The following is a 14,068-nucleotide window of genomic DNA, read 5'->3' on the forward strand; positions in this document are numbered from 1 at the left end:
CCTGGGAACACAAAACTCCTGTAAACCATGGACAGAAGCTCTGCTGCCTCATGAAAAGATATAAAGTTTGAATGAGGAGAGAGTAGAGGTGAGCCCAGAGGTGTAGGGCCATGGGAAGTGTTTGGGGATGTGCACACACCCACCTCCTTGTCAGGGGGTAAATCACATCTCAGTGGTTGACAAAAATCATCCAAGTTGCATGAAAGCATCGCTAATTTCCAAATGGAGGAAGAACTGAAGAATTCCATTGAAACCACCTGGGTATCCACCAGGATTTCCCCACCATTCAGCTCCTGCCCCTCTGCTTCACCGGCATGATTTTATTCCCATGTATTCCTTTTTTCATTGACACCAAGCATGTCACTGGAAAGTCTTATTGAATAATATAGAAATGTCTACAGGAAAATACATTGCTAAAGAGATTTCTGCAAGCAAATAATTTCAAGCCAATCTAATTTATTTCTGAGATGGAGCTATATATGCATAGATCTGTGTTTATCCTCACAGGACTTTAGATGTTGTGCCTGTGCCATTCCTTTAAACCAGTGGAGGAAATACAGGCTAAAAAATTTAATGTATTAAAATGGGAAGGATGAGAAGAACTCTCATGATCTCAGCTCTGCATCCCTGAAAACTATCCAGAAAAAATTTATGGGTGTTTTGTCCAGGTGCTCAGGCTGATTGTACTGGAAGAAGTCAGTCCTCACTTGGATAAAGGATAAGATGATTAAACTAAGGATAAAATGATTAAGTTTATTTGAAGTTTCTGTGGTCATGGACAGCAGTGTCTAAATCACACCAACAATTGCTATTAAGTCCTGCCAACATGAAGAATTTCTTGTTTAATCTGATTCCACTTTTCACATTAATTTAGCTAAATGAATGCAAGTCACAGTGTATTGAGAGAGTGGCTTACTTTAATTAATCTTAAACCAGTTCCAGGTCAAATGCAATAACTAGGAAGAAGTCACTAAAACTGATATTAGTGTGTCTGTATGGGGATTTCCCTGTTTAATTAAATGGGATTTAAGTCTTGCTTTTATATAAAATGATGCAACTTTCATGTGCAAAGGCTTGTATCAGTTAACCAACTTTAAAAATTTAACTCTAAAAAGTTACAAATTAATGAAATAATCAGAGATGCCAGCAGGAAAAACGTATGAGAGAGATCCAGGACATAATTTTCATTACTCTGTTGGTTTAACCATTGGATTTCCCTGTCCCTGCTGGCCCTGCAAGCTGTGGCCCTGTGCTGCTGCATGAGGTGGGTGTGAAGCAGCTGAAATCTGGTCTTGAGCTTCTCCTTTCCTGCACATTCCTGACACATAATGAATTTCTCTTGCTTTTTAAGCAGGGTGATGAAAGCAGTGGCACTGCAGCACTTGGGTTTGGTCCAGCTGGGGGCTGAGGTAAGTGTGGAGCTCTGATGGATCATTTGCTGTTTTAGGATGGGGGCTCTGTGCCACAATTCCCAAATGAGTGGATCCCAGACCTTGTTCCCCCACAGCCAATTATACAGCTCTTATCAATTTTATGCTTTGTTGGGTATTTTTAAACCAGCCCAAAGGAGCTGTGTAAGTATGGAAAATAATTGCTAACAGCACCGTTCATAACTCTTCCTCTGCTCCCAGTTTATGCCTCCACACTTGATGTTACCCATTATGCAGAGATCAATGTGTCAAAATGAGGTAGATTTACAGTGAAGATAATTCTGTTTCTGAGTTTGAAAAAAAAAAAAAAGAGTGTGATATTTTCACTGAGTTAATCAAAGGAATTCAAAGGGGGTTTAAATCTTCCAGTTTTCCATGGCTCATGGAGGAGATGAAAAGGGTTTGACCTCTAGTAAACCAGCTGAATTCATGTGGTGGCTCTGTAGATAAATAAAATGTCCACCCAGACAGAATATTGATTACTTAGGTGCCATTTGCTGAATCCCAAATAGGACCATCAAACACAACAGCAAGGAAGTGTCATAAAATACATCAGGGCATCCCAAGTGTTGGGCTTAATGCAAAAAGACAAGTTAAATAAGTGGTATTAAAGCAACAGGGCTGAGAAGTGGCAAGATGCATTGTTCCAGTGCATTATTCATGGCACTGGCAGGAGCCCCACTCACACTGGCACCTGCTTTAGGGGCAGCTTGATAAAGGCACTGAGGGTGTGATGGCAAATTTGGCCTCCCAATGCTCTCACCTGGCACTGAGACGGGAGCTTTGGCCAGGTGATTTACCTGAGAAAGAATTTCCCATCTGTGCCATTTGCAGCTGCATTTTTTAAGTGTTGGTTGTGGATCAAAGCTCACAGGCTGCTGAGGTGACCAACTGGGGACATTGGAAGTGTCACTGCTGGGGACAGTGGTCACGCTCACACAGTGAGGGGGTCAACACACAGGGGAGGATCCATCACCTCTTTAGACATCAGGAATGAAAGAGTTGGGTGTTTTCACCTCCTAAGAGACCATAGCCCTGGATGGATATAATCACCTGGGTTAAACATAAACAAAACAAAACAACAACAACAAAAAAACCCACAAAAAAACCACACAAAAAACCAAACCAAACCAAACAAAAACATCAAAAAACACACACACAAAAAAACCCAAACCACCAAGCAGAAGAAATCCATAACCCAAAAAAATAATAAAAAAAACCCCACAAAACAAAACCAAACCAAAACTAAACCAAACAAGTGAACAAAAGAAGGCAAATCTGGGGAGTCTGAGTAGTTGTCTGATTTCTGAGCAGAGACCTTGTGGCTCTGATCCTGTGAGGGATTATCACAAGTGGGCAGAGGGTACAGAATCACCTTCCCCACCTGTCAGGGATCTCTGCCATGCTGAGCAGTGGTGTGGGAAGTAAGAGAAGAGGATTATGGAAAATGTGGCATGAAAGATTAACTTCTTTTTGCCTTCCTTGTGGAAGTGAGCTCTGGTCAGTCCTTCTGGGTGTTACACTGGTTTTACTATCAGAAAAAACTGAACCAGTAGCAGGGTACAAAGAGACAAAGTTACAGATATTCTCCATGAAAGAAATTAAAATAAGTAACTTTTGCCCTTTTATATTTGTGCAAGAAGTCACCATGAAATCCATATCCTGTTTCACCCTCTTTCTGCAGAAAATACAAAAATTGCAATTAATTTCAAGTGTAGCAGCACTGCTGGAAGAAGTGCTCATAAGCCAAACCTCAGACTAACAATCTGGTAAGTAATATTTCCAAGTTGAGATAATTTTGGACTTGTCATCTTTGGCCAAAGTTCCAAGCCAGGCATATTTTTTATTAAATATTTTATATGTCATGAGGCAAAAATGAAAATAAACCTGGACTTATTTCATAGAGCTGTCTTCAGACAGAGCTGTAAGGACTGTTTGTTTGTTTGGCTTTTCTTGGATGACAGTGGACTTCAGATTGAAAGAATATGTGCAGAATAATCCTTTCAGCAGATGTGGGTATCTCCAGTAATTCTTGTAGCAGGGTATGAGCCTCTGGATCTGAGCAGAGAAATGGGGTGGGTCTGGGTCTGATGGGGGTATGGACACTTTCACCCTGCTAAAGACATCTTGAAGGGAATGAATTCAGAAAGAGAGCCCTATTTACAGCAATTTGTGCCTTTCAGGGCTCATCCAAAGCCAGGCTGCCAGGGATCTGCTGAATTACTGCATGAGCTGAGGTCAGTGCCTCAGCTCCTTCTAAAGGGCTTTTTTATTGCTGTATTGGGATTTGGTGTAAATGGGGGGAATGGACTTGCTCAATGGACTTGTTCTGCTCCTTGGACACAAGGAAGCAGAACAACAGGAGAAGGGTGAGCTGGACTGAGAATCTGCCAGCCAAAGAGGAACCTGCAGGTGTTATGGTTTGTGCTGGTGTTTGGCCATAGGGGGAGGATTATCAAAATATCTGTGTTAAAAACCCCAAGAGTTGAAAACCAGGGTTTTTGAGAAAAAAAAAAAAAAAAAACCCAAAAGAATTCTGTCCAATTCTGTTCAATACAATGTCTAAATATGTTAGAAGTCAGACTGTAGGTTCTATGTCTGATGGCACACCTGAACTAGCACCAGCTCTTTGGTGTTAATGAGGGAAAAAACCCCAAAAGCAGAGAGGTGTTTTTATGCTTTGGCATGGGCTGTGCTGCTGCAGGGACCTGGTAGGGTTTGCACACAGCCCTTGCTCTGTGCATCCTGTGTTTGAGCACATATCTGGGGAGGTTTCCTGCATTTTAACAGGCACAGGTTTGGAATTTGGGACACTGGAATGGGCTCCAGTGCTCACTGAGCTGGTGCTGGATTGCCAAAATCCCATCTCTGCCTGGGCTGACTTAACGTGATTTTGTGCCTGTGAGGTGAGAGATAAAGTGGATTTTCCTGGGGCTATGAGCACAATATCTAATCTCTGTCCCCTGGATTTTGAATGGTGTGATTTCAGGTTAATAATTAACAGTGCAGGCTAATGGAAATAAATGTGTCAGCCGCACTGATTGCTGGGGCCCTTTGTTTTCTGATGGCTGCCCATGTTTTGGAAATGGAAGAATTCCCAGAAGAGGCTTTGCTGATTTGTTTGTATGTGGAGCCATTTGGTCCATCCCATCCCCAAATCTTCCCTTGTCCACTTTGATGCCCTGGTGGTGCTGCTCTCTCTCAGCCGCTTTTTTCCAGGCAGGAATACCAAACAGGGGGGATACAATTTTACACATAAAAGGTTGGATAATTAAACAGAGCTTCTATAAGTGCATTAAGGTTTAGCCTGATGCCTGGTTGGAGAAACTCGATTTTAAGATACCAAACTATCCTCCTGCCATAAAAAGACAAAAGTCATATCCACCGTAGAGATGGGAGACACAAAAGCAGGATTCTGTGTCACTTCTCCCTTCTCTGAGCCCAGTGTTCATTGTAACAGGGGGATAATTTTTTATTATTAATGATTACTTATTTTCCTCTTCTTTTCTTCTGGTCCCGGCTGGGCACAAACTACCAAGGAAATAAAATCCTGGTGACATCTAGTGGCAGCTGGGGCTTCTCTGAGGCATTAGAGGTGAGAATGCCTCTGCTCTGGGCATTTCAGCAGGCTGTGCACAGAACAGAGATGGGAATGAACCTTTCAAGACCAACAGACTCCCACAACCTGATTTTAGAGACCTCCCCATCTTGCTCAAGGACAATATTGCTGGAATTGCTTTGATTTGTGCAGCAGTCTAAGCAGTCCTGTCCCACCTTCCTGGTCACACCCAGCACCTGTAATGCTTTGGAGACACCAGAAATGGGTGATGTCACCAAAGTAAATAAATCCAGATTTCCTTTAGAACAGTCCCTGATGTCCCACTGCCTGGCTGTGTGCTCAAATGTGTCACAGGAAAATTGGTTTGCAGATGCCTGGTGAGAGAAATTTGGGCCAATTACAGAAATATTTTGAAAAGCCAATTTGCAAGGAACACAACGTGGCACTACGTGTTAATTAGCAAATCCAAAAGGAAATACTGAGTGAGGCTGGGAGATTTGGGGTGGGTGGTAGAACACAGGCTGCTTTCATGCCAAGGAAAGCTGGTGCTTAGACAAGGAACATTGATGTGATTTGAGTTTGGACACGAAGTTTGGGCAGCCTGCAAGAACAGGCTCCTGCCAGGGTGCATCGGCAATTGGAGGTGAGTGTGGCTGGGGAGAGGCTTGGAAAACAACGACTGCAGAAAGGAAGCAACACCTGTGTGCTGCAGGGCTCCTGGCAGCTGTTTCCCCCAGGGCAGCCTCAGGGAAGGGTTACCCTCATTAAGGCAGAGCACAGATGCCAGCTTGGCCTTTTCCCATTGCTCTGTGCCTGGAATGGGGAAAACAAGCTTTGATTTTGTGATGAATGAGTGAAATTGTATTTGGGTTGTGCTCGAACAAATCAGCAGTAATTTCAGAGTGCCTGAGCCAGGGACAAGGCTGGCACGTGGGGCAGCACTGTGTTTCTGTGTGTTTCTGCTGTTTCTGTGTGATTCTGCTCTCTCAGGCAGCCACAGCCACAGCCTGGCATGAGCTGGGCACTGCCTCGCCCAGCCAGGACTGTCAGATCCAAACACAGAATCAGCACACACACACACACACACACACACACACACACACACACACACAGACCCAGGACCCAGATCCAATGAAATAAAAATACCAGAGGTGCACAGCCAGGCAGCTCATCCCCTCCCACTCACCATCTGCCCCTGCAATCCCCACATCTCCCCTGGTCATCCAGCTGGCCTGGCTGCTGCTGTGGGCAGCTGGGCAGAAGCCTGCACGTGTCCTGCACTCGTGGCTTGCTGGGGAGGTTTGAAGGAGAGAAATTACAAGGGAAACTGAGGCTCTTGACGGTGCAGTTGACAGGTTTCAGCATGGCCAGTCAACACAGCACGTGTCCAGCTGGGAGCGGGGCTGGCCCATCATGTATAATTCATCAGGAAATGAGAGCTGCAATTATGATGTGTTTGCACAGCAATGTGCCTGTAATTACTGGATATATTTACACCCATTACAGCTCAGTACAGAGAAAATGAACCCCTTCCCCTTTCGTGCTGCAGTGATTCGAATCCTCAGAGTAGTCAGGGCTCAGACCACCAGCACCCTCCTAGGAGGAAAAAGCAAGCAGTCTCCTTTTTAACAGGTTAAAAATGATTATTGGGTACCAAACAGGCAGCAGGTAAGCTGTGGGAACACAAGAACCTACAAATAAAGAGGCAGAAAGAAAACCCCTGGAGCGAGCAGGCTGCCGAGGGGGGAATGCAGCACATCCCAGGCTCCAGATGTGGCTGGAGGAGGCTCCTGCCTGCCTTCCCCGGGCTCCGTGCTGCAGGACAGGAGTGTCATCTCCCATGGGAAGCTGTCTCCTTCCTCTGCTGCACCCCAGGTGGGAGCTGAACCCGCTGCAGGTGAGCCTGGGCTGCACAGAACCTTGAGTAACTCAGATCTGTTAGCGGGGACTCTCACTTCACTCAAGGCCACGTGCATAAAGTGCCAGCCAGAGTGAATTATGGAGGCAAGGTCTGACCATGGATAAATGTTTCCAGACTGGGGATTCACTTTTGTTTATCAACACCTAATGCTATTTTTTCATTCAAGTCCAATTTGCAAAATGGAGTTGAGAGCAGGGCTCCCTGCAAACCCCAGCCTCAGGGCTTGTCTGCAGGAGGAACTCTACCTGCACTTCTCCTGTAGTCAAAATGTAAGCGAATTAAAATAAATCCAATTATGGCCATGTTTTCTCTGATGGAGCACATCCACACAGGCTCACCATCTGCTTTAACTAATCTCTGCTCTGAATTCATAGCCCTGTGTTGTGCAAGTTAGTCTTCTGGGGTATTTTTGGGTAAACAAAGATTAAATCTGTTCAAAAATATGATTTACAGCAATGTTTATGCAAGGGTGTTCTACATAACTTCAGTCTTGTTTTGAGCTGTTTTCCATGCAATATTAATCTGTTTTCCAAATGATGAAATGAAATGCGTGCTAACTCTTAATGTGCAATCCCTCACCTTGGCCTGACAGTGGTTTATGCTGGCTTTTGTTGAAAAGGTTCCTGATTGAGTTGAATTATGTTGAAGGAAGTCAATGGCCTGGAGAGCCATTCTATGTTTAGGAGTTGCCTGTGTTTAAATGGGGCTTAAAGTTGTCACACCTGTAACTGAACTGTTTCAATGCATTTTATGTATGCACAATCAGGTTCCAGGTAATCTATGGTCCTTCAAGACAAGTCAGAAAGTGCATGCAATTCCTTAAGAGGAGCCTGCTGTATACATGAAAGCAGATTCAAGATGTTATTTTCATTACTTACTTGCTTTAGACCTTTGTTTTCTCTCTCCCTCCTTACATTTTTTACCAGTTGTTTCCAGGAAAGACCTTCCAGTTCCTGGCAGGGGGACAGCATGAGAGCTGGCATGATTTCATGTGCCACCACAGACATGGACCCTCAGGACCCTAAGTGTGACAAGAGTTGCGTGCAAATCCCAATCCCACTCCTCCTGCCCCAGGTAAGCCACCAGTGGCTTTATATCAGCTTTTTCCCAGGGCTAATGAGTCTCCAGTTAACAATTTCTTCTGTCTGTTGGGCACTACTCTAACAGAGATGTGGTTACAATGATCTAACAAGGCTCCAAGTCATGTTGATAAGTGAGATTTGTATATGGGTACTATAATTTCATTCAAGGCCTTTTGCATCAAGTGCCAGTCAGAATTAATTAAGCAGCAAAATACTAATGTTTGCCTAAATTCAGTGGCAAAACTTTTAATATTCTCTTTACCTCTGAATTTGTCTGTTGCTGTTACTCATCAAAATGTGGTTGTGTGCTGTTGAGTGAAGGAGAGCTTCTAAAGAGGGGACTGTGCCACTTCAACTAATTAGCAGAACCCAAAGGAAATTTAGGACTTTTTGGGCTGTGGCTGACACAGAAGACAAAAGATGTTTGACAAATCTCCTCTGGTGGCTCCAGAGAGAAATAAAATGCTGGTCCAGAAGCATTATTGCTCATGAGTCCCAAATGGCTCATCAAAACTGAGGTGGTGTTGGTACCAGGGGTATCAGGCAGCCAAAATGTTGGGGTTACTGGAGGTGGGCAGGCCATGTAATTTGGGTGGAAGTAGCAGAAGGTGCCTTTATTTGTGGCATTTCCCCTTGCCCAGGCAGCCCACCCCAGGAGCCTTTAAAATCCTGTTGTCACCCTGGCAGAAGGTGACAAAGTCAACCTGGATGGGTTCAAAGGGCAAGAAATTGTTTCAGAAATCTGGTTTGTACCCACACACATCCCCCAGCAGTTCTCACACCATCCCGACTCCCTGTTACTGCTTCACAGAAAATTCCTTTTCCTGGCTCTGAAGCTCTCCTGGAGGTGCCCAGGCCCTGCCACTGTGTCCCCTGGCACTGCAGGGACAGGGACAGCCCCTTGGTCCTTTCTCCCTGCTCACCAAAAGGTGCCAGCAAAGAGCTTTGGTTCCTCGGGCTCGGCTGCCAGTGCTGCACACCCGGGAGCTGATTTTCCTTGAAAGGTCTGATTTTGGCATATTCCCCAGTGGGACTGGAGTGCAGAGTGAAGCCTTATTCTGCTGATCTGGATAATGTCATCAGATGGAGAAAAATGATTTTTAAGCAGGCGTTTTCACTAATTTTAATGGTGGATTTTTTTCCAATTAAAGGGAAAAAAAGAGATAAATCCCATGTGTGCCCATGCAGGAGTGTGGTCTATAATATTTAAATTGCCATATCCCAAGGGCTGAGTACAATGGAGAAATCAACAATTCAGGAAATAGGGAGTGTGGATTTGCATTGGCCTTGAAGAAATGTATTCTGTAGCATCTTTTAAGATAAGGAAAAGAGGCAAGATGCTTCTATAGAGTTTTCTGAGTTCTAAAACTTGTGGTTTTAACTGAAGTTACAGTAGGAATGGGATGATTGGATGGAAAAAAAGGAGATGGGAGTGCTTAGATGATGGTGAGGGAACCTGGGCTCTGTGTTTGAGGGAGAAGTGAGGTGATTATGGAGGAAAACCAGCAAAATTTTAAGGGCATTTGGTCATTAAAGCTACAGGGAAATCTGCAGAAGAGGCTTATAGATGTCCCAGCCCCAGTGACCCACACACAGCCAGAGCTCTGCAGGGCTGCCCACACCTGAGAGATTCAATAACTTACACAAAATTAACAATAACTCACACAAAATTAGCAGGAATTTCAGGTGTGAAGCTGTTTCAGTGGAAACTGTGTGAGTGCAGCCACACGACACATGCAAACACACGTGTGTGTGTTTGGCCCCAAAGCTGCCTGGTTTTGCATTATTCACACACCAGAACCAACAAAAAACTCAAAAAACCTGCCCCAAAAAACTCAGCCAAAGCTGGTTCTCAGCCCAGGAAACCCTCTGTCAGAACAGCAGCTGGGTGATTTTCTGATCACTAAAAAATTCTCCAGAAGCATTTTAAAGCAAGCTCTCTAAAGCGCAGGGATCACAAAGGTTCAGCAGGGCTGGACTGCAGACAGAATAAAATCACAGTGACATCTAGTGATCACTGATGTTTCACAGAGGGGTTACCAGTGGAAACAATAAACATTCATTAAAAAATTTAAAAAAAAAATCAGCATTTTAAGCACTTAGCACAAAAAATCAGAAGCCAGGGAAAGAGGTGGGCTAGAATTGAGGGTAGATTATGTGACTTAAAGTGCTGCAGGGCTGACAGAGAGCACAGTGCCACAGCTGTGCAAGGGCTGGGGGATGATTTCTGCAGGGATCTTTCCTGGCTCTGCATTTCTCCGTGTTTCAGCAGAGTTTGCTGATGGTACTAAATTGCAGCCCATTCATATAAAAGAAACTTGACGTTTTGGAGCCTGGGAGTAGAACTAATAAAATGATGTGCAGCTTTGGAAGTGTGAGCTGGTCCCCAGGGCGGGGAGAGCAAAATGAACCTTGTTTCGTGGCTGGGATATGTGGTGTGGCAGCAGCTCTGCCTCAGTGCCAGGCACACACAGGGAAAAGGCAAATAAAGAGGAAATGCCAGCTGGGCAGCAGAGCTGCAATTCAGGTTTGCATCTTGAACCAAAGAGGGATTTGGGTTTGTGCTTGGCAGCAGGAGGAACTAACTGGTTTCATGATGTTGATTGAGGGTTTTCCACTCCAGGTTAGTGATGGCAGTTTAAAAAATAAAGGGTTTTTCTTTTGGTTGTGTCAGCCAGGCAATCTGACTGACTGCCTGGTTGGATTCAAATTCTGCTGTCCTGTCCTGCCCTGTCCTGTCCTGCTGGGGCTGAACCCCATTAATGGTGCATTAATGAGCAAAGGATCAAGAGAAACTCTTCCTCCAAGGAGGATGGGGCAGGACATTGCCTGTTTATGTCTTCATTGTGCAGAGTGATGAAAACCCAGTCAGACAGCTTGGCTGGAGTTACAGTGGCCATGGAGAACTGATGCAGTGGGTGAATTGATTTTGCAGCTTTAACCCAGGAGTCTTTGTGGCCACATCAATATGCAGGCAAATTTTCATATGATGAAACATTCAGGAGCTGCTTTGACAAAAGTTGAGAAGGAAGCTCTCAGCCAATTTCCAAGCCCTTCCCTCGAGTCCCCAGCAGCCAGGCAGGTTTAGTCTCTCAATTATTAGCTGAAAGCAGAATATACATTCTCACTGTCTGATTGTGGATGCCACTGGAGGATATCTCTCAGATAGATGCATAAGGGGAGAGACAGATTCAGGCAGGCACTTCAGATGCTGTGGCTGCCTCTGACTGTTGTGAGCAATAGCCACAGAATGGGAGTTTATTAAAAATGCTAGCACAAATTAACTACTGGGTTTCTATGATTAGGTATGAGATTTTCTAGGAGGAAGAAATGTGTAGTAGGACTTCAGGTGCTGAATTTCAGAAAAGATTTTGATATTATTCTGTCTGGAAACTCATTAGCTATGCTGACATAGACAGGAATTGGAGGAATAATTGCAAATTGGGTAAGAACCTGGCAAAAGACAGATGATTTGGTGATGTTGCTTAGTGCTTTCATGGGGATGCAGGGGAAGGGTTTCACTTGCTGAAGGATTTACAGACCTGCTCACCCCATCTTCCCTGCAGAGCTGGGGAGCACCTGGTGCCACTGATGGAAGCTGGAAAATGAGGAAAAAGGACATTGCAGCTGCTTTGCTGGCCTGGCTGGCTGCTGCATCTTGGAAATTTCCCAAAGGGTTTGCACAGCTCAGATCTTTTAGCAGAAAGCTGTCCTGACTTGGAGGCACTTTATTCCATCACCACCCTGGGTTCAGGGTCTCAGCCTCCAGCCCCAGAGCCAGCAATGGATTTGTCAACATCATGTTTGAGTCTGTTTGTGTGGCCCAGGGGATGGCAGGGGCTGCCCTGCAACACAAGGTGCAGAGCCTGGCACTGGGCAGATCCAGCACAACTGCTGAGAAAGCAATTAAAAACAGCATTAGTGGGAATTGACAAATCTAGTGCTTGGTTTGGTCTCAGGGGGATGTGGCTGAACCACAGGCTTTTCTCCATGACAGCTCTATTTATTTTAAATAGAGGAGCAGAAGAGATGTGCCTCCAGATGCTTAAAAAGCAGGTGGTTACTTTTCAAGGACTATTTGAGCAGAATTTCACAGCACAGCTCCATTTTAATAAGGGTTTGGGAAGGGGATGACAATGTTCTATCATGACAGAATCCTGTGAGGAGACACTGCCCTGGGTGTAGCATCGATTTGCAATGGTGTGATGAGGAAAAGGAAATACCTTGACCACTGCAAGGAAATTAGCTACCTTTTACCTTATGGGATGAAAATGCCCAGGGATGATGTCAAATTAATCAGGTTCATCATCTCACAGCAAAGGCCATTCAGTAGTTTGTATGATCAAGGATCAAATTGCTCCTTGCTAGAAAAAAAAAGTAATATTATTATGGGTAATGTGTGGGTTATCACAGCAGGTGTGGAGCTTTTTTTTTAGGAAAGGGATGATTCTTGGCATAGCTGGATTCCTGGATACTGGATTTCTGACTACATTCAGCAACCTGAATATTTTTTTTTTACAGAATTCACTCATCTCCCAGGGCAGAATGGATGTGATTTTAGATCCCCCCTGAGCTCATTGCAGGGCAGAAAACCAGAAAAATCCCACTAAAGGTAAGTCTGGGAGAGCATTTTTAATCCAGAGCATCTCTCCTTTCTTTTCTCTGCTTCTATACCAAATTCAGCAGTGGAGTGATGGGAATACTTTGTCATCACAAACATATATTATTTCTGTGATGTGTGTTAGTACATTGCAATGAAAATGTGTTTTCCAAAGGCACAGTTGCTTTTTTCCCCCTTCGCTGTCACTATAACACTCTTTGCCAAGATAAAAGGTTTCCTTCCCACCTACCTCAAAAAAAAAAAAAAAAATGGAGTAAAATTCCCTGAGTAATGGGAATGACAGAACTTGTGTAATTGTTCTGCTTTGCATGCTTCCAGGCTGATTGCCTGAACTGTGACTGATCCAGATTCCCACTGAAATCCAGTAGGGTTTTTGCACTGAAACAGCAGTTTGGTTTTAGAGGAGCTTTTCTGAGGAGCAGACCCAAAGCCAGGGAGTGGAAGCAGCATTGCCACATGGCTGTGGTGGAATGTGAACAATTTAACCCTGCTGAGGATGAGGCTTGTAGTTTCATGACTCATAAATGGTGGCTGCTGCTGCATTTGGGCATATTTATGCCCAAAATGAAGACTTTTTTTTGTTTAGAGGTTAAAAAAAAATTATCTATGTCTATATCTATATTGATCTATATATATATAGCTAAAAATATAATATAATATAATATGATATAATATAATATAATATAATAATATAATATAATATAATATAATATAATATAATATAATATAATATAATATAATATAATATAATATAATATAATATAATATAATATAATATAATATAATATAATATAATATAATATAATATAATATACCTTCATTTCTTATATGGTGTGCCAGAGAGCTGAGTATAGAAAGCAGCAGACACTTGGCTTTTACCTCAAATAGGGCACCCAATGCTTTTATTTCCCCAAGCAAATATTGCAGCATCAAATGCTCCATTAAAGCAGGGAGGGACAGATATTTGATGAGGCCTCTCAGGAGAGTCAGGATGAGAGAAAGATTTCAGTATTAAATTTAATGCTGTCAGCAGTTTAAATGTATATAAAAGTGAGTGCAATTACATTGAGGAACTTCTGGAACAATCTCAGCCAGCTCCTGCCAAGGCTGGGAAATGGAGCTTCAGTGTCCAGGTGGACAGCAGTGTCCTGTCCAAGGACATTCCTCTGGTTGTGTTCCCCATCCTTTGTGGCTCTTGGGGGCAGGTGGGGGCACCTTGTGGCCATTGCCCACAGCTGTGATTGCAGTTTATTGCCCCACCTGCAATTAGCCTTGCTGATCTGGCATGGCACTGAGCAGACCTCAGCAAATCTTGGGGCTCAAGATCAGCCTTTGCTTACCTTCAGCACTCCCTGACTGAGCTTTGCCCTGTGCTGGCCTTGGGCCTGCCTGGGGAGGGTGGGAGCTCATGGTTTCAATGGCTTGGCTGTAAAATGTGCCTGAAGAAAAAGGAGA

This window comes from Melospiza georgiana, chromosome 14 (assembly GCF_028018845.1).
Source record: "Melospiza georgiana isolate bMelGeo1 chromosome 14, bMelGeo1.pri, whole genome shotgun sequence".
NCBI classification, from domain to species: Eukaryota; Metazoa; Chordata; class Aves; order Passeriformes; family Passerellidae; genus Melospiza; species Melospiza georgiana.